The sequence below is a fragment of the Triticum aestivum genome, chromosome 1D, assembly GCF_018294505.1.
Source record: "Triticum aestivum cultivar Chinese Spring chromosome 1D, IWGSC CS RefSeq v2.1, whole genome shotgun sequence".
NCBI classification, from domain to species: Eukaryota; Viridiplantae; Streptophyta; class Magnoliopsida; order Poales; family Poaceae; genus Triticum; species Triticum aestivum.
In genome coordinates, this window is record NC_057796.1 from 259,993,110 (window position 1) to 260,009,908 (window position 16,799).

General features: G+C 39.8%; 1 pseudogene; it reads left to right on the forward strand.

The window, feature by feature from the left end:
* Positions 1-786: 786 nt before the first annotated feature.
* On the forward strand, positions 787-15,737 carry LOC123158843 (protein FAR1-RELATED SEQUENCE 5-like; annotated as a pseudogene).
* Positions 15,738-16,799: the final 1,062 nt, after the last annotated feature.

The following is a 16,799-nucleotide window of genomic DNA, read 5'->3' on the forward strand; positions in this document are numbered from 1 at the left end:
AAGAAAACTTACAATCTGAAGGCTTACCGCATGGAATAAATTAATTAGAGGCAAAAAGTAAACCCTGCAACTATCAAGCAGACTCGGGCTTTAGTGTCCCCTATGGCTTCTTCAAGCACTAACCCCATGGAACCATGAACGCGGCAATGGATCTCAAGGACCAAAAGTAAGAAATTTGACTTGTATTCTTCTTGATCTCTTTTCGTTGTTCTTATCTTTCTTGTTGAACTGGTTGCTTTTCCTTTTTTGCAAAAAACTTTCGTTCTATACATCTTTAATCATGCAGTAGAACAAACAAAAAAATAATGAAAAATAAATTCAGATCCATATACCACCTAGCGACAACTACAAGCACTGAGCGAGCCGAAGGTGCACCGTCGTCATCGCCCCTCCCTCGCCGGAGCCGGGAAAAACTTATTATAGTAGACAGTCGGGAAGTCGCCGTGCTACGGCCCCATAGGACCATGGCAACAGAACAACAAGCATCGTTGATGGAGAGTACTGTAGATTGGAATGACCCAACCTGAAGACACACCAACGTAGACGAACAACGACCAGATCCAGGCAAATCCACAAAGACAGATCCACCGAAGACACACCTCCACATGCCCACATACAATGTAGACACACCACGGGAATGGGGGATAGGCGGGGAGAACCTTATTTCATCTTCAGAAACCCGTCGCCATCTCGTCTTGAGCAGGACACAAACTCTAACAAAACTCAAAGGAACATCTAAAAACAAAATCCCTCCCGTCAGCAAGGGTCGGGATCCACCACGCCGCCATGGCCCTATGGCCACCAAAGATGAGGCAGACCGGCGGCGGCGCCGGCGGGAGGCACAGATTGCTTTACTTAGGAGATAAAGAAACGATGGATTAGTACATAACTAGTTGCTTTTCCCTACTTACAAACAAATCAAAGACTTTGATCATGATTGTTTAAAACATATTCAGATCCGATTCAAACAACTGTAGAACCATGTAGACACACTAGTTTGTTAGGTGTTTCATGTTATTTCGCCCTTATATACAAGAATCTGGTATTTATTCAAGGCGTATAGTATGTAATACAATTAGATGTCTAATTGTTTTTTATCCATAATCTATATTAGTGTCACAAAATTAACATCATGTCCTTTTCCAGTTGATTTAGATTTTGACAACTGTAGAATAATCTAGTTTACACGTTGTATTCCAGTAGTGCGGCCATGTACACATGGCATGTAGTATGATTATTAGGATTAAAGGGTTACCCTACAAATTTGTAACATCATTTGGTTCCTTGTGGCAAGGGCGACTACAAGGTAAGCTGTCTGTGAACCTTGTTTCATAAATCTAAGTGTCAAGCATATGCATATAAACTAATGTGAATATTGATTCATATAGGATTTACATGAACCTACTCCTAGAAATGCAACAAATTATATTAATCAAAAGGGTACCAAAGCTTGGCCTGTCATTTTTAACTAAAGAGGAAGCTTACGTCCAATAACAAGTATGCAAAAGCCATTGGTTTTAGCATCCGAAGAGGGAGACAACACAAAGTAGAGAATTCTCCTGTGATACAACAACAAACATTTACATGCTCCCATGAAGGTATGGGTTGCTTGTATTTTGTTTCGTTATTTTACTTTTGGATTTACTAAGATACTTGTTTTAATTGACAGGATTCCATGCAGAAGATACGAGAGATGATTCTTTGAATTACAATAGGCCTAAAGCACGATGTGGTTGTGAAGCCCGTATGAAGGTATGTCTAAAAAATGGATTATATTATGTGTACGAATTTGAGGCTGCACGTAACCATAATCTTGCTATCGGAGACATGGCCTTATACTTAAGATCCCGAAGGAAAGTGACGGAAGCACAAGTAGCAAACGCTAAGGTCGCAAAGTTTGTAGGCATTTCAAACAAAGCAACAATTGATCTTATGGCCAAACAAGCATGTGGACTTCCAAATCTTGGGTTTGCACCCGAAGATATGAAAATCGTTTGTACTCTAAGAGAACACTAGAAGCAAAAAAAGGTGACACGTGGGGAGTGTTAGAATACATGAAGAAGAAGGTGAAATAAGATACCAACTTTTTATATTCAATTCAAATTGATGAGGATGATGTGATAACCAATATTATTTGGGCTGACCCCAAAAGATCTCAAACTATGCATTATTTGGTGATGATATATGCTTTGACACCACATATAGGAAACTATATGATGGGCGTCCATTTGGTTTGATTGTTGGGGTGAACAATCACAAGAAAACTATTGTCTTTGATGCCACACTTCTCTATGATGAAACTTCTGAAAGTTTTGGTTGTCCTTTTAGAACATTTCTAACAACTATGTCAGGGAATGACCAAGGACGATTCTGATTAACGAGGATGCAACAATGGCTAAGGCAATCAATATAGTATTGCATCAGTCTCGCCATAGACTTTGTGTGTGGTATATGAATCAAAATGCTTGCAAGCACCTTGCTTGAGTTGTTGAAGAATGTAAGAAGTTCAATGCTGATTTTCAGCATTGTATCTATGATATTGAGGAACAAGATGATTTTATAGATGAGTGGAATAGAATGATAGACAAATATGGATGACAGACAGTACGAAGTTTAGTGCTAATTTTCAGCATTGTATATATGATATCGAGGAACAAGATGATTCTATAGTTCAATGGAATAGAATGATAGACAAATATGGACGACATGACAATCAGTGGCTGCAAAGGACTACCCAAAGAAGTGAAAGCATGAACAAACAACTAAAGCAGTACATTAGTATTAAATATGACATGCTTACCTTTTTTTAGCATTTTGAGTGGCTTGGTGCCGATAAAATATTTGTAGAGGTCAAGTGTGACTTCAAGGCGTCACAAAACTACTCCCAAGATGAAGGCAGAAGATAGCTATTGAAGGAAATATGCCCTAGAGGCAGTAATAAAGTTGTTATTTACATTTCCTTATATCATGATAAATGTTTATTATTCATGCTATAATTGTATTATCCGGAAACTTAGTACATGTGTGAATACATAGACAAACAGAGTGTCCCTAGTATGCCTCTACTTGACTAGCTCGTTAATCAAAGATGGTTAAGTTTCCTAGCCATGGACATGTGTTGTCATTTGATGAATGGGATCACATCATTAGAGAATGATGTGATGGACAAGACCCATCCATTTGCTTACTATAATGATCGTTTAGTTTTATTGCTATTGCTTTCTTCATGACTTATACATGTTCCTCTGACTATGAGATTATGCAACTCCCGAATACCGGAGGAACACCTTGTGTGCTATCAAACGTCACAATGTAACTGGGTGATTATAAAGATGCTCTACAGGTGTCTCTGAAGGTGTTTGTTGGGTTGGCATAGATCAAGAATAGGATTTGTCACTCTGTGTATCGGAGAGGTATCACTATAAGCCTTGCAAGCAATGTAACTAATGAGTTAGTTGCGGGATGATGCATTACGGAACGAGTAAAGAGACTTGCCAGTAACAAGATTGAACTAGGTATGATGATACCGACGATCGAATCTCGGGCAAGTAACATACCGATGCCAAAGGGAACAACGTATGTTGTTATGCGGTTTGACCGATAAAGATCTTCGTAGAATATGTAGGAACTAACATGAGCATCCAGGTTCCGCTATTAGTTATTGACCGGAAATGTGTCTCGGTCATGTCTACATAGTTCTCGAACCCGTAGGGTCCGCACGCTTAATGTTCGATGACCACCTGTATTATGAGTTACGTGATTTGATGACCGAAGTTTGTTCAGAGTCCCGGATGAGATCACGGACTTGACGAGGAGTCTCGAAATGGTCGAGAGGTAAAGATTCATATATTGGAAGGTTATATTCGGACACCGGAATGTTCCGGAATGATTCGGATATTTTTCGGAGTACCGGGTGGTTACCGGAAGCCCCCCCCCGGGAAGTAGTGGGCCTTCATGAGCCTTAGTGGAAAGGAGAGGAGGGCCGCAAGGGAGGCCACGCCCCCCCATGGCAAGTCTGAATTGGACTAGGGAGGGGCGGCGCCCCCCTCTTTCCTTCTCCCCTTCCTCCTCCTTCCCTCTCTCCCTCTCTTGGAAAGGAAGGGACTCCAACTAGGATTGGCAATCGTAGTTGGACTACCCTATGGCTGATACGTCCATTTTGCATCATGTTTTCTTACTGTTATTTATAATGTTTTTAACCATAATAATACTTTTTGGAGTAATTCTAATGCCTTTTCTCTCATAATTTGCAAGGTACACACCAAGAGGGAGAATTCTGGCAGCTGGAAATCTGGACCTGGAAAAGCTACGTCAGGCCACCTATTCTGCACAACTCCAAACAAGGTGGAACTTCAAGGGGATTTTTTTATGGAATATTTAAGAATTATTGGAGCAAATAACTACCAGAGGGGGCCCACCAGGTGGGCACAACCCACCTGGGCCCGCCAGGGAGCCCAGGCGCGCCCTGGTGGGTTGTGCCCTCCTCGGCCCACCTCCGGTGCCCATCTTCTAGTCTATAAGTTATTTTTACCTAGAAAAAATAGGAGAAGGCTTTCGGGACGGAACGCCGCCATCTCAAGGCGGAACTTGGGCAGGAGCACTTTTGCCCTCCGGCGGAGCGATTCCGCCGGGAGAACTTCCCTCCCGGAGGGGGAAATCATCGTCATCATCATCACCAACAACTCTCCCATCTTGGGGAGGGAAATCTCCATCAACATCTTCAACAACACCATCTCATCTCAAACCCTAGTTCATCTCTTGTATTCAATCTTGTTACCGGAACTATAGATTGGTGCTTGTGGGTGACTAGTAGTGTTGATTACATCTTGTAATTGATTACTATATGGTTTATTTGGTGGAAGATTATATGTTCAGATCCATTATGCTATTTAATACTCCTCTGATCATGAGCATGTTTATCATTTGTGAGTAGTTACTTTTGTTCTTGAGGTCATGGAAGAAATCATGTTGCAAGTAATCATGTGAACTTGATATGTGTTCGATATTTTGATAGTATGTATGTTGTGATTCCCTTAGTGGTGTCATGTGAACATCGACTACATGACACTTCACCATATTTGGGCCTAAGGGAATGCATTGTGGAGTAGCAATTAGATGATGGGTTGCGAGAGTGACAGAAGCTTAAACCCCAGTTTATGCGCTATTCCCTAAGGGACCGATTGGATCCAAAAGTTTAATGCTATGCTTATAATTTATTCTTAGTACTTTTCTCGTAGTTGCGGATGCTTGCGGGAGGGTTAATCATAAGTAGGAGGTTTTTTCAAGTAAGAACAGCACCTAAGCACCGGTTCACCCACATATCAAATTATCAAAGTAGTGAACACAAATCAAGCCAACATGATGAAAGTGACTAGATGAAATTCCCGTGTACCCTCAAGAACGCTTTGCTTATCATAAGAGACCGTTTTGTCCTGTCCCTTGCCTCAAAAGGATTGGGCTACCTTGCTGCATACTTTCTACTATTATCATTACTTGCTCGTTACAAATTATCTTGCTATCAAACTACCCGCTACTTACAATTTCAGCACTTGCAGAGATTACCTTACTGAAAACTACTTGTTATTTCTTTCTGCTCCTCGTTGGGTTCTACACTCTTACTTATCGAAAAGAGCTACAATTGATCCCCTATACTTGTGGGTCATCAAGGCTATTTTCTGGTACCGTTGCCGGGGAGTGAAGCGCATTTGGTAAGTGGAATTTGGTAAACAAACATTTATAGTGTGCTGAAATTTATTGTCACTTGTTACTATGGAAAACAATCATTTGAGGGGTTTGTTCGGGGTACCTTCACCTCGTCCGGAACACAATTAGGTACCCCTCAACCTACTACACCTACTGAAAATATTTAATATGAAATTCCTTCAGGTATGATAGAACAACTGCTAGCTAATCCTTATGCAGGAGATGGAACCGAACATCCTGATATGCACTTGATATATGTAGAACAAATTTGTGGATTGTTTAAGCTTGCAGGTTTACCCGGAGATGAGGTGATGAAGAAGGTTTTCCCTTTATCTTTGAAGGGAAAAGCATTGGCATGGTATAGGCTATGCGATGATATTGGATCATGAATTGGAATCGTCTGAAATTGGAGTTCCACCAAAAAATTTATCCTATGCTTCTAGTTCATCGTGATCGGAATTATATATATAATTTTTGGCCTCGTGAAGGAGAAAGTATCGCTCTAGCTTGGGGGAGGCTTAAGTCAATGTTATATTCATGCCCCAATCATGAGCTCTCAAGAGAAATTATTATCGAGAATTTTTACGCTCGGCTTTCTCGTAATGATCAAACCATGCTGGATACTTCTTATGCTGGTTCTTTTATGAAGAAGACTATTGAATTCCGGTGGGATCTTTTGGAAAGAATTAAACGCAACTCTATAGATTGGGAACTCGACGAAGGTAAAGAGTCAAGTATTAAACTTAAGTATGATTGTGTTAAATCTTTTATGAATACCGATGCCTTTCAAAAGTTTAGCACTAAATATGGGCTTGACTCTGAGATAGCAGCCTCCTTTTTTGAATCATTTGCTACTCATGTTGAACTCCCTAAAGAGAAGTGGTTTAAATATCACCCACCTGTTAAAGAAGAAATTAAAGAACCGGTACCAGTTAAAGAAGAAACGATACATTATAATGTTGACCCAGTTGTCCCTTCTGCTTATATTGAGAAGCCACCTTTCCCTGTTAGGATAAAGGAACATGCTAAAGTTTCAACTGTGGTTAACAAAAGCTATATTAGACCACCTAAACCTGATGAACAAATTAAAGTAGAACCTAGCATTGCTATGGTTAAAGATCTCTTAGAAGAAGATATAGATGGGCATGTTATTTACTTCTGTGAAGAAGCTGCTAGAATTGCTAAACCTGATAGAAAAGATAAACATAGACCTGTTGTTGGCATGTCTGTTATTTCAGTTAAAATAGGAGATCACTGTTATCATGGTTTATGTGACATGGGTGCTAGTTTGAGTGCTATTCCTTACACTTTATATCAAGAAATTATGAAAGACATAGCACCTGCAGAGTTAGAAGAAATAGATGTTACTATTAAACTTGCTAATAGAGACACCATATCACCAATTGGGATTGTTAGAGATGTTGATGTCTTGTGCGGGAAAATAAAATACCCTACTGATTTTCTTGTTCTTGGTTCCCCACAAGATGACTTCTGTCCCATTATTTTTGGTAGACCTTTCTTGAACACAGTTAATGCTAAGATAGATTGTAAGAAAAAAACTGTCGGTGTTAGCTTTGGTGATGAGTCTCATGAGTTTATTTTTTCCAAGTTTAGTAGAAATCTTCATGAAAAAGAATTGCCTAGTAAGGATGAATTAATCGGTCTTGCTTCTATTGTTGTGCCACCTACTGATCCTTTAGAACAGTATTTGCTAGACCATGAAAATGATTTACATATGCATGAAAGAAATGAAATAGATAAGATTTTGTTTGAACAACGTCCTCTACTTAAACACAATTTGCCTATTGAAACTCTAGGAGGTCCTCCTCCACCTAAAGGTGATCCTGTGTTTGAATTAAAACAATTGCCAGACACTTTGAAATATGCTTATCTAGATGAAAAGAAGATATATCCTGATATTATCAGTGCTAACCTTTCGTAACATGAAGAAGAAATATTATTGAAAGTTCTAAGGAAGCACCGAGCTGCTATTGGATATACTCTTGATGATTTAAAGGGCATTAGTCCCACTCTATGTCAGCACAAAATTAATATGGAACCTGATGCTAAACCCGTTGTTGATCACCAACGTCGGTTAAATCCGAAGATGAAAGAGGTGGTAAGAACGGAAATATTAAAACTTATGGAAGCAGGTATAATCTATCATATAGCTGATAGTAGATGGGTAAGTCTTGTTCATTGTGTCCCTAAGAAAGGAGGTATAACTGTTGTTCCTAATGATAAGAATGAACTTATTCCACAAAGAGTTGTTACAGGCTATAGAATGGTAATTGATTTTAGAAAATTGAACAAAGCAACTAGAAAAGATCATTTCCCTTTGCCTTTTATTGATCAAATGCTTGAAAGATTATCTAAGCACACACACTTTTGCTTCCTTGATGGATATTCTGGTTTTTCACAAATACCTGTTTCTCAACCTGATCAAGAAAAGACCACTTTTACTTGTCCTTTTGGAACCTATGCTTATAGACGTATGACTTTCGGTTTGTGCAATGCATGTGCTACCTTTCAAAGATGTATGACTGCTATATTCTCTGACTTTTGTGAAAATATTGTTGAGGTTTTCATGGATGACTTCTCTGCTTATGGGAAGTCTCTTGATGATTGTTTAAGCAATCTTGACCGAGTTTTGCAGAGATGTGAACAAACAAATCTTGTCTTGAATTGGGAGAAGTGCCACTTTATGGTTAATGAAGGCATTGTCTTGGGTCATAAAATCTCTGAAAGAGGTATTGAAGTGGATCAAGCTAAGGTTGATGCAATTGAGAAAATGCCATGTCCTAAGGACATCAAAGGTATTTGTAGTTTCCTAGGTCATGTTGGTTTCTATAGGAGATTTATCAAAGACTTTTCTAAAATTTCTAGGCCTCTTACTAGTCTTTTGCAAAAGGATATTCCTTTTGTTTTTGATGATGATTGTCTTGAAGCCTTTGAAACACTCAAGAAAGCCTTAATTTCTACACCTATTGTTCAACCACCTGATTGCAACTTGCCTTTTGAAGTTATGTGTGATGCTAGTGATCATGTTGTTGGTGCTGTTCTAGGACAAAGAGTTGATAAGAAATTGAATGTTATTCATTATGCTAGTAAAACTCTAGACAGTGCTCAACTAAACTTTGCTACTACTGAAAAAGAACTCTTAGCAGTGGTGTTTTCTTGTGACAAATTTAGACCTTATATTGTTGATTCCAGAGTAACTGTTCACACAGACCATGCTGCTATTAAATATCTTATGGAAAAGAAAGATACTAAACCTAGACTTATTCGTTGGGTTCTCTTGTTACAAGAATTTGATTTACATATCATTGATAGAAAAGGAGCTGAGAACCCCATAGCTGATAACTTGTCTAGGCCTGAAAATGTGCTTGATGACCCACTTCCTATTGATGATAGTTTTCCTGATGAGCAGTCAGCTGCAATAAATGTTGCTAGTAGTACTCCTTGGTATGCTGACTATGCTAATTACATTGTTGCTAAATATTTACCACCTAGCTTTACTTACCAACAAAAGAAAAAATTCTTCTATGATTTAAGACATTACTTTTGGGATGACCCACATCTTTATAAAGAAGGAGTAGACGGTATTATTAGACGTTGTGTACCTGAGCATGAACATGGATAAATCCTACGAAAATGTCACTCCGAAGCTTATGGAGGGCATCACGTTGGAGATAGAACTGCTCATAAGGTATTGCAATCTGGATTTTATTGGCCTACTCTCTTCAAGGATGCCCGTAAGTACGTCTCATCTTGTGATGAATGTCAAAGAATAGGTAATATCGGTAAGCGTCAAGAAATGCCTATGAATTATTCACTTGTTGTTGAACCATTTGATGTTTGGGGATTTGATTACATGGGACCTTTTCCTTCCTCTAATGGGTATACACATATTTTGGTTGCTGTTGATTATGTTACTAAATGGGTAGAAACTATTCCAACCAGTAGTGCTGATCACAACACCTCTATTAAAATGCTTAAGGAAGTTATTTTCCCAAGGTTTGGAGTCCCTAGATATTTAATGAATGATGGTGGTTCACACTTTATTCATGGTGCTTTCCGTAAAATGCTTGCCAAGTATGATGTTAACCATAGAATTGCATCACCTTATCATCCTCAGTCTAGTGGTCAAGTTGAACTTAGCAATAGAGAAATAAAGTTAATTTTGCAAAAGACTGTCAATAGGTCCAGGAAGAATTGGTCTAAGAAATTAGATGATGCACTTTGGGCTTATAGGACATCATATAAAAATCCTATGGGTATGTCTCCTTATAAAATGGTTTATGGAAAAGCTTGTCATTTGCCTCTTGAGTTAGAACATAAAGCATATTTGGCAGTTAAAGAACTCAATTATGACTTCAAACTTGCTGGTGAAAAGAGGTTATTTGATATTAGCTCATTAGATGAATGGAGAACCCAAGCTTATGAAAATGCAAAGTTATTCAAAGAAAAAGTTAAAAGATGGCATGACAAAAGAATCCAAAAGCGTGAGTTTAAAGTCGGAGAATATGTTCTTTTGTACAACTCTCGTTTCAGATTCTTTGCAGGAAAACTCCTCTCAAAATGGGAAGGCCATGTCATCGAGGAGGTTTACCGGTCTGGAGCCATAAAAATAAATAATTCTGAAGGTACTAACCCGAAGGTTGTCAATGGGCAACGAATAAAGCATTATATCTCAGGTATGCCTATTAATGTTGAAAGTAATATTATCCAAACTTTGACACCGGAAGAACACATAAAAGAGTCCTTCTGGAACACTCCAGAATTGTGAAAATAAGGAGGTACGTGATATGCTAAGTAACGGACTCCGAAAAATCCGCAAAAATATTTTTTATCAGTTTTGGAATATTTTAGAATTTTGGAAATAAAGAAACTTCCAGGAAGCATCCCCTGGTGGGCACAAGACACCAAGGCGCGCCAGGCACGCCCAGGTGGGTTGTGCCCACTTGGGACACCTTCCGTGCTTTGTTTTTCCTCCGTATGCTTGTCCTCCAAGATAAAAAATCTATATATACTTCCCGAATCTGTTGATCACCGTATCGCCGAGAAATCTTCTGTTCTCTTTTCTTGCTGTTTTCTGCGTAGTTCTGAAAATATGTCGTCCCAAGATTCCGACGGAGAGAGCTATGTCTCACATCTCATTGCTGATCCAAAGACCTATGGGGACCTATCCCCTTATGGTAGAACTACGGATGATGAGGAGGATACTCATTTGATGAGGGTTGATGATTCAAGCTCGGAGGAGGAGGGTATTCCTCTACCTCAACCTAGGGATATGCACGTGGAGTTCAAGAAGTCCAGTCTCCCTAAGAGAGCTAACCGGTCTAATAACCGATATATTCCTCTTTGTTTTAGGCAGAAAAGAAAAAGGGATTTATGTGATAAGATCTTGAAGCTGGAGTTGGAAGTCGATGATTTAAAAGAAGAAATTGCTCTCCTCAACTACAATATGAAAAAGCTAAAGGCACAGTTATCACCACCACCATCTTCTTCACCACCAAAGGAGAATTGAGTATCGGGTATGGGCACTCCCCTTGGCTTCCGCCAAGCTTGGGGGAGGTGCCCCGGTATCGTATCATCCCACTATCTTTTTGCCTTTACTTATTTTAGTTCGATCTTTTGCTTTATATAAAATAAAGTCTAGTCCGATCCTTTCTTCTTTGAGAGTTTGCTTAGTGATCTATCATTGTAATCGTGTGCAAGTTATATAATAAAGTTTAGTTTGAGTTTTTGTTTTCTTTACTTTCATGTTGCAAATAAAGAAAAGAAATAAGAAAGAAAGAAAAAGAGAAAGGAAACAAATGAAATAAAGGAAATGAATCAATAAGATCATATACTAATCCTATGGTAGGTGATAGCACCACATAAGGAAAAGTATAAGTAGGAAATTTTATTAGAGATAGACAAACATAGCATTAGTCAATGATGCAACTCATGAAAGAATTAATAAGGGAAGAGAAGATTCACATATAAATATACTATCCTAGAAATCTTTTGTGATTGTGAGCCCTCATCAAAATATTGTATGCCAAAATTGTTGACGTTGGACAAGGAAGACAACTTAATGGTTTATGTTTGTTTATATTCACATAGAAGTCATATTGTCATAGATCCTTTAACATGTGATGCTTGCTCCCTATCTTTGCTAGCCAAAAATTCCGCACTAAGTAGAGATACTACTTGTGCATCCAAAAACCCTTAAACCCAAATCTTTTTCAAGTGTCCACCATACCTACCTAGGGATTGAGCAAGATCCCTCAAGTAAGTTGTGATCAGTGCAAAAAGGCAGTAAAAATTGCTTCTAAAAATGTGAGATTTAGTGTAAGAGAAAATTGAGCGTTGTACGAACTTGGATGACAAAGAATAAAAGCGACAGACTGCATAATAAAGGTTGTCATCTTAAGGGGCAATACAACGTGACCTTCTCTTGCACTAAGGGATTGAGCATACAAACAAATAAGCGCATGGCAACCTCTGCTCCCCTCTGCGAAGGGCCTATCTTTTACTTTTATGTATTTACTTTTATGCAAAGAGTCAAAATTTTCCTTCTATTCCTTTTTAATTTTCTCCTTTGGCAAGCATCATGTGGTGAGGAAAGATCTAGGCACATATGTCCAGTTGAATATAGATAGCATGAGTTATTATTGTTGACATCACCCTTGAGGCGAGTACGTTGGGAGGCGAAACTATAAGGCCCTATCTTTCTATGTGTCCGGTTGAAACGTTTTGCTCATGGGTACGAGGTGAGTGTTAATTAGCAATCATAGAAGACTATATGATGGTTGAGTATGTGGACTTGCCTAAAGGCTCCGATACATGACCCTTCCTGAAAAGATGATGAATTTTAGTTGCAAAGTTGACTGAGAACATAGTTTGTTGGTTTCTAATAGAGTTTTTGCTTTGTACTTCGATTGTGTGATGAACTGTTACTTATTCATGAGAAGTATATGATAAAAGTCCTATGATAAAATTCCTATGTTTAATTTTGTTGATGTTACAATAATCAACATGATGCTTCTATGTTCGTATTTTCTTTTTATCGACACCTCTCTCTCAAAGCATGTGGACATGTTTTTCGATTTCGGTTTTCGCTTAAGGACAAGCGAGGTATAAGCTTGGGGGAGCTGATACGTCCATTTTGCATCATGTTTTCTTACTGTTATTTATCATGTTTTTATCCATAATAATGCTTTTTGGAGTAATTCTAATGCCTTTTCTCTCATAATTTGCAAGGTACACGCCAAGAGGGAGAATTCCGGCAGCTGGAAATCTGGACCTGGAAAAGCTACGTCAGGCCACCTATTCTGCACAACTCCAAACAAGCTGAAACTTCACGGAGATTTTTTATGGAATATTTAAGAATTATTGGAGCAAATAGCTACCGATGGGGGGCCACCAGGTGGGCACAACCCATCTGGGCGCGCCAAGGAGCCCAGGCGTGCCCTGGTGGGTTGTGCCCTCCTCGGCCCACCTCCGGTGCCCATCTGCTGGTATATAAGTCATTTTGACCTAAAAAAATAGGAGAAGGCTTTCGGGACGGAACGCCGCCGTCTCGAGGCGGAACTTTGGCAGGAGCACTTTTGCCCTCCGGCGGAGCGATTCCGCCGGGGGAACTTCCCTCCCGGAGGGGGAAATCATCATCATCATCATCACCACCAACTCTCCCATCTTGGGGAGGGCAATTTCCATCAACATCTTCAACAACACCATCTCATCTCAAACCCTAGTTCATCTCTTGTATTCAATCTTGTTACCGGAACTATAGATTGGTGCCTGTGGGTGACTAGTAGTGTTGATTACATCTTGTAGTTGATTACTATATATTTTATTTGGTGGAAGATTATATGTTCAGATCCATTATGCTATTTAATACTCCTCTGATCATGAGCATGTTTATCATTTGTGAGTAGTTACTTTTGTTCTTGAGGTCACGGGAGAAATCATGTTGCAAGTAATCATGTGAACGTGATATGTGTCCGATATTTTGATAGTATGTATGTTGTGATTCCCTTAGTGGTGTCATGTGAACGTCGACTACATGACACTTCACCATGTTTGGGCCTAAGGGAATGCATTGTGGAGTAGCAATTAGATGATGAGTTGCGAGAGTGACAGAAGCTTAAACCCCAGTTTATGCGCTATTCCGTAAGGGACCGATTGGATCCAAAAGTTTAATGCTATGGTTAGAATTTATTCTTAATACTTTTCTCGTAGTTGTGGATGCTTGCGGGAGGGTTAATCATAAGTAGGAGGTTTGTTCAAGTAAGAACAACACCTAAGCACCGGTCCACCCACATATCAAATTATCAAAGTAGTGAACACAAATCAAACCAACATGATGAAAGTGACTAGATGAAATTCCCGTGTACCCTCAAGAACGCTTTGCTTATCATAAGAGACCGTTTTGGCCTGTCCCTTGCCTCAAAAGGATTGGGATACCTTGCTGCATACTTGCTACTATTACCGTTACTTGCTCGTTACAAATTATCTTGCTATCAAACTACCCGCTACTAACAATTTCAGCACTTGCTGAGATGACCTTACTGACACCTACTTGTTATTTCCTTCTGCTCCTCGTTGGGTTTGACACTCTTACTTATCGAAAAGAGCTACAATTGATCCCCTATACTTGTGGGTCATCAATGGCGCGCCCCTCCTAGGCCGCCGGCCTCCTCCTCCCCTCCTTTATATACAGGGGAGGGGGGCACCCAAAGACACAACAAGTCTTCTCTTAGCCGTGTGCGGTGCCCCCTCCACAGTTTAACACCTCGGCCATATCGTCGTAGTGCTTAGGTGAAGCCCTGCGCCGGTAACTTCATCATCACAGTCGCCACACCGTCGTGCTGACGAAACTCTCCCTCGTCCTCAACTGGATCAAGAGCTCGAGGGACGTCATCGTGTTGAACGTGTGCTGAACACGGAGGTGCCGTACGTTCGGTACTTGGATCGGTTCAATCGTGAAGACGTTCGAATACATCAACTGCGTTACTAAACGCTTCCGCTTTCGGTCTATGAGGGTACGTGAACACACTCTCCCGTCTCGTTGCTATGCTTCTGCTAGATAGATCTTGCGTGATCGTAGGAATTTTTTTGAATACTGCGTTCCCCAACAGCTATGTATTCAGGCACAACGCAACTACATATACTCCAGCAATATTCAAGATGTTTCAGGAGCAAGTGCTTCAGACCCTGAACTATGGCACATTCCTTTGTGATGGTATTGAGAAAGAGCAGAGCGTATATAGAGTTAAACTTCATGGCACGCAACATGTTATCAGATTTGATCCAAGCAAGCGAAGAAAGGGTTAATTGCAGTTGCAAGAAGTTTGAATTTGCTAGAATCCTCTGCTCCCATTGCTTAAAGATACTTGATATTAGTAATATCAAGCATATACCTGAATAGTATATATTGAAAAGATGGACAAATAATGCCAAAGTGCTCAAGATACCAAGCAATCACAATCTACATGAGGATCTAAAAGCAAGAATGTCAACTTATACAAAGACTTGTGCAAAATATTTATCCACATAGCTGCTCGTGCCACAAATCTGAATCCATGTCCGGATTTGGGTAACTCCCTTGTTTCGAGGTATATACTATACTACTAGTTGCATAGAGTATTTTTCAAACTAACACTTACATTTTACTTTGCGGTTGAAGGTCTGAACATTGACTCTAGTAGAGTTTCTAAAAAGAATGAGGGGCTTGAAAGACCAAGAGGTATCAAGGTCAAGGAGAAGACGTATGAGGAGGACCAGCAAGGCACGTTGGTGGCTTGGAAAAAAGCAAAAAAAACAAGGAAGAAAAAGAAGATAGATGATTCTTTACAACTACAACCTGAAATGCCTTTCACAAATCAAATGTATGTGTATAACCCGATCTTATGATACAAGAAGTCTACCCTTTTTAACTTTCTCTCATTTTTCAAACTTCAATGAACTTTGCTATTAATCTCCTTAGGGTCATTTGGGAGAAAATATTATACGAGGACCAGCAAGAGACGTTGGTGGTCTAGTTGGCATGCATGATACTATGATACTCCCATTGTGACCACCTCAAATAAGTTCTAAAAACGGACCTTCTAGTTTTTTATGTAGTTCCTTGGTTGTCATGTACTATATCTTTGTTCGTCTCGCATTATTCCATGAGATATTCTCATGTGAACCCACTGTATATATTCCATGTTTGCATGTGTTTTCAAACTGGCAACTTTCAGTTGATATACTTATGAGCCTCTTCAACAGATTCCAAAAAAATCTCCCACATAAATAATTATTGGGGCTTTCCCAATAATTTTGTTGGGGTTTGTAGGTGTGATGCTTTCTCATATCTCAGTAATCCTTCCCTAGCATCAAATCTGGCATATGGCCACCACTTGTCAATGATCTCTCTCACTCTCTCTCTCCCTCCCCCCTCTCTCTCTCCCCCTCTCTCCGTCTCTCTCTCCCTCGGTGGCTATGTGCGGGCAGTTGGGCGGCAGCGCGGTGGTCCCACAACACGATGGTCCGTCGAGGATTTGAAGGGCGACACAGTGGGCAATGGCGGCTGCGTGCTGACGTGGCAAGGATTGGGAGTGGTATTGGAAGAGGCCAAGAATTTCTAGATATTGAAAGAGGCATGCAGATTTATTGGGAGCCACTAATAATTTTTTTGAGAAAAGGTGTATGTTGGGGCACATTTTCTTGTTCCTACTCCCCCAATATCAGAATTTTATTGTGGAAGTGGTTCTCTCGGAGATACTCTTAGGCTTGTTTTCTTCGCTTTGTGAAAATCACCTCTTAGCCTTGGGTTTTTTTTCTGCGGGGATGTGAAAGTCCTAGTTATCGACTAGAGGGTGGGTGAATAGGCGATTTTTACTAAAGTCTTCAAAACATGGGAGTTTCAAAGACAAACGATAGAAATGAACCTATTGACATGCAGCGGAAGGTAGACTACACTAGACAAGCCATAGTCAAGCAAGTAATGAAGCTAAAGCACGAAGACTATTAGCAGCTAGGTAGTATGGATCAAGATGGAAGATAGTACGAAGCCAAACAACAATAGTCGTCACACAGTGAAGTTAAACAGATAAGACAAG